Source organism: Mastomys coucha, unplaced genomic scaffold, assembly GCF_008632895.1.
Source record: "Mastomys coucha isolate ucsf_1 unplaced genomic scaffold, UCSF_Mcou_1 pScaffold6, whole genome shotgun sequence".
In the NCBI taxonomy this organism is placed as follows: domain Eukaryota; kingdom Metazoa; phylum Chordata; class Mammalia; order Rodentia; family Muridae; genus Mastomys; species Mastomys coucha.
This window is the reverse complement of record NW_022196912.1, coordinates 64,041,447-64,046,756: the sequence shown is the minus strand read 5'-3', so window position 1 is coordinate 64,046,756 and position 5,310 is coordinate 64,041,447.

Sequence of the window (5,310 nt, the reverse complement as noted above, 5' to 3'; positions counted from 1 at the left end):
TTTTTAATAGGGTTATTTGGTTCTCTGGAGTCTAACTTCTTGAGTTCTTCGTATACCTTGGATATTTTATGCTTAATGCTTAGGCAGCATTGTAGAAGAAGAGTGTAAAATATTAGAAGATCAGCTTCAAGACAATTTTGTGTAGACATGAAAGGAAAGCTGCATGAAATGAAATGAAATGAAACTTCATAAAATGTTAAAAATGTGGTTGCCTATTCAAGACCTAAGGACAAGGTCAGTTGTTAACTTAGATATGGAAACATATCCCAGTGTCCCAGACACAGATGAAAGATGTACACCAAATCTTCCCCAGGGATGAGTCCTATGATAGGTTATCCTAGTACAAATGGTCAGTGTTGAACTGATACATATAAGGTCAACACTGAACATATTCTTTATATTGTTTTCCTGTTTCTTTGCTCTCATTGAAGTGATTACACACAACCTCCCCCCATTACATGGAGGCTGATGTGCCTCAGGCATTAAGATACTTGTGCTTAGCATTTTATTTCTTCAAAGATTTCTGTGCTGTAATTTTGTTGACAGGATACAACATATTTTTTATATGTTTTTAGTGGAAGAGAAATATATGGCTTATTCATGATTGGACCTTTTATACTTTTGGAATCTCTGATAAAGAAACAGCTTGTATTCATCTGTAAGTATAAATATGTATAAGGAGGTTTTTAGAAAAATATACAAGGGCATTGCGGGGGAATGTGAAAGTACAACCCAGCCAAGCCCTGATAGAGTACAATGTGAATGTGCTGGGCTGTGGCTCACTTAGCAGTTATGTAGTTAATAGGAACAACACAAGAGAACTCTATACTTAATTCTCTATATAGTACATATGTATCACAAGATACTCAACTTTACACAGAACATTTAATTATTCTCTTAACTTGATGTCAGTATTCTGAATTGCTAAAGTTCAGTTCAATTTTATGATAACACTTAAGCATTATAAGAAACTAGTATAGATTCCAAACCAGTGTTTTATAAAACAGTCAAATCAATGGACCAACTCTACAGGATATATCTTACATCACCTCCTCTCTTTCTTTTCCTATAGTACTCTATCAAGTCTAGTTTCTCATTGAAGCCCATACTTGGAAAGTAAATGCTATATTGAACAATAGCAGCCCTTATATAGAAGAACATGTTTAAGGAATGGAAAGGTAATTGGGTACCTCAGGCCAATTTGCTTCTTTTGGTTGTTGTTCACTAGAACTCCATTTTTACTACCTGGACTCAAATAATTTCAGTAAATGTTTAATTTTCTTAAACATTATATGTCATCTATGGCATTTTGTCCTGTACTTACTTCCCTCTAAAACATCCCATATCATTCTCCTCATTCTCTTTTACATACATGGCCCCTTTTCCATCAATTGTTACTGTACCTACATATGTATTTATAGATAAATATATGTTCCCTAATATACCTGTTGAATAATAATAATGTTACCTTTATGTATGCTTCAGGGCTAAAATAAGCTTCTTTAATATTTCAAATCATAAAATTGTTTGATTCATGCTATTTCTACCTTTTTCTTTTATGGGATACTGAGTTACATATAAATTATGTATTTTTTAATGTTTAATAAAAAAGTATATATTTTGACAAATTACATGTGAATGGAATTGTTTTACCTGCCAATAAAGTTGTCACTTTACATAACATTCAGTTAATATTGTGCAGTTGAACTGATATTATGTGTATCTTCTCTGCCTTATTTTGCCTTTTGCTCTGACTTCTAAAGCAAAATCTATTCTTTTGGCTTAATTTTTCTTGCAGCTGACATCTGGTGCTATCAGTGTGTCTGGAAATGGTTCAGAAAACATATCTGCTAGGGAAAAAATATAGGAGCATTTTGTCTCCTTTGCAAATGTTAGACACTGATCCTCCCAAAGCTAACTAACCTTTCCACTAGTCTCATTTGAATGAACTTCTACTGCTGAAAGAAGAACAAGCCAAGTTTCTAGAATCATTAAAGAATATTATCAAAATGTAAACCTACCAATTGGTTAATGTCGTAGTGTCTAACACAAAATTATTACAAACATTTATCATATATGCTCACTTCACATTTTAGTGCTTGTTAAGTAATTTGAAGGTGGTATATTCAATATATTTTACTTAAAATTGTGTGAGATTTTATTACTAGTTATAGAAAATATGATTTTTTTTGTGATAATGATCAAGCTCTGACACTCTACTTGCAAATCTAAAGACAAAACAAAAAATTCTTTCTATTCAGAATAGAGCTAAAATATATTAACAAAAAATGTAACTTAACAATGAGTCTAATTCAGTAAAAACAGTGCAAATACAAGATTCAACTCAGAATGGCAGTGCTATTGCTATTAAAACAGAAGGTATCCTAAAGAAACTGGATGTTTCTAAAGTAACATGAATACTGACAAGATGTTCTACATCTGCCTTCTAAGAAAAGTGAATGATCAGGGCTATGGGCTACTTCCCCATAGAAATCTCAAATCTTAGGTCAGTACCAGATGAATGAATTCAGGAATATTCCAACTTACCACAATCATTAGACAGCAGCAACAGTCAGCACTCAGTCTTTGTCTTGACAGGAAGGAATGGTGAGTCCTGTCCTTGCTGCTCCTTTTCATTTTTCATAGATCTGATGGGGCTGAAAACTTCATTACAAGCATATATTCCTGAACATGTGTTAAATATTAACAGTTTTTATTATATTTTTATAAATATATTTTCTGTGGATATTTTTAACAATGTGAGGAGGGCCTCACATTGGAAAGTTCAGTTTCAGATGAAACTCTGAATAATAGTTTCTAAAGTTTCTAATTTATATGAACTCAGAAATTCACATTAGAAGAAACAGAATGAACATTAGCCAAAAAACTAGCATTCTTCGGAAGTCTCAGGAAGAAAAATTTTCAAAAGTCTTAATTGTACCAATTGACATATTTATTTTAAGGATTTCTTATAATTAGCCATGATCCATGTCTATACAGTTCTGGCTCAAAATAATATTAGTAGATTAAATGAATGTCTATAATAGATAAACAAGAATGAGAATAAAGTAAATATGAATGCCTTCATTACATTTCTATTGCTGTGAAGAGATACAACTACAGAGACAACTTATAACAGAAAGTTTATTTTGGGTTTTGGTACAGTTTGAAAAGGTTAGTCCATGATCATCATAGAAGGGATCTTTGCAAGAGAAAGGAAGGCATGATGGCAAGACAAGAGAGAAAAGAGCTTTTATGTTGTGACAACAGTCAGAAGGAAGAAGAGAGGAGGGGGAGGTTAAGGGAGGGAGGAGAGAGATAAGGGGAGGGAGAGGTGAGGGTGAAGGGAGAGGGGAGCAGAAGAGGAGAGAGGAGGGGGAGAGAGGAAGAGGATGAGAGGGAGAGGGGAGCAGGGAGAGACAGAGAGGGAGGGGGGAGAGACAGAAAGAGGGAGAGAGAGACAGAGATTTCACAATCCTCATAGTCCTTCAAAGTTGGACACAATTTCAAAGTCCAGCTATTTTTAATTTTAACCTGTAAAGGTAAAACCAAAATGCAAAGACATACTTCTTACCTTCAAAGTTATAGAATGTACATTAACATTCTAAAAGGGAGAAACAGAGCCTTAGTGAAGAAATGGTAGACCAAAGTAAGACTGAAACTCATCAGGCAAAACTTCAAATGTGATATTAAAGAGAGTGTCTCTATTCTTTCAGCTTTGCTGACTGGAACACACTTCTGTCAGTCTCAGGATTGTTCTACTGCAGCTTCTCTTGAGCATCCCATATCTCTGGTATCTCCAACATATTGGAGTCTCCACCAAATTCCAAACTTCATTTTCAGAGTTTCACATAATGGTCTCCTTGATTGTCTACACAGGAACTCCCTTGTCATCTGCCTGGTTTCAATGGCTTTCCTCAAATGAAGAGAAAAATGCCACAATCCTTTTACTCCAGTGTCCTTCATAAATTTAAAGCCAGAAGGTTGCTGCCAATAATGTGCCCTACTTGGGATGAAAGCTGGCCCCCTTCATGAATTGCATGAGTATAATCTTTGATTCGTTGATAATTTACTTTGTTTAATAATGCTTCCTTCGCATTAGCAGCAAAAGGTTTCATAGATATTTCCTTTCTCCAAGTTGGAAAAGTAGTTGTGTGGGATCTTGCCTTAGGGGCAATATTTTTCTATTCACTTTTACATCTTTTATTTGCATCATGCATCAAGCCTTTTTTCCCCTTTTACTTCTGATCATTAAGAATTTGCTTCAAATGTACATTTCCTAGTATTCTCTGTTCCTTCAAATTGTGTAATTTGAGTTTTGAATAAAATGTGAAATATAAAACCCATGCAATATGTGAACATTTAAGGAAGGAAAATTCAATGAGAAATTTTAAAAAATTTAGTTTTAATGAAAATGACAGAATGAATGTCTACTTTGATTGTGGTTTCTGTATCCTATTCCTGTAATTCTAGTTATAATATGTTCATTTGCCTTTGTAATACAGAAAGATGTTATTATTTTAACTGCAGTTTTCATAACAGAAAGTATTAGCAATAATTATAAATGAGCAGTGATTAAACCTCAATTCTAAGGTAAAATGTCTTGAACTGATAACATATTTTGTTATGAATTATTTGTATCACTTTTGAAAATTAGCTTAGTTGTTTAGAGGATAAATTTCTCATTTTTTCAAGAGAATCATAATCATGATACTGATTTCATTCATTTGGTATAAAAGAAAATAACATCACCTTTGTATGTCCCAGAATTGATAAACCTTCCTTAGTAGATTCTTTTTGATGACAAGATTGTTTATTGTCAATAGATTTCATACAGCAAATAAGATGGGTCAGGGGTTGAAATTAAGATTTGAATCTCCGAAGTTTCTTTGACCAATATTACTGTTTCTTCAGCTGGATTAAACTCAGCAGTCAGTAAAATGTCAGTTGAATGAATCATGCCACGGCTGCACCCTTTCCTATGGCATGAACATAATGGGGGACACTCTCCCCATTAGGATGTCTTGCTCTGATGAACAGAAACTCCTTTGAAGTTGCATTGTCTGTCACAAAATGTATAACCTTGTGTAGGAGGGCAAGAGGGCAGAACAGAATGATGTCTGACTTAAAGTAAATCTATGGACCATTTTCTTCTATTAGGAGCTCTACATCAATTTTTTGTGAAGTGTGTTATGAAACTTAGTGTGACCCTGCAGTGCCTTCTATGCAATTTGAGTGCTTTTTTCTATATAAGATAATGCATTGACTGTGCCACTATTTACTCTTGAATCTTACCTCAAAGCACATTTT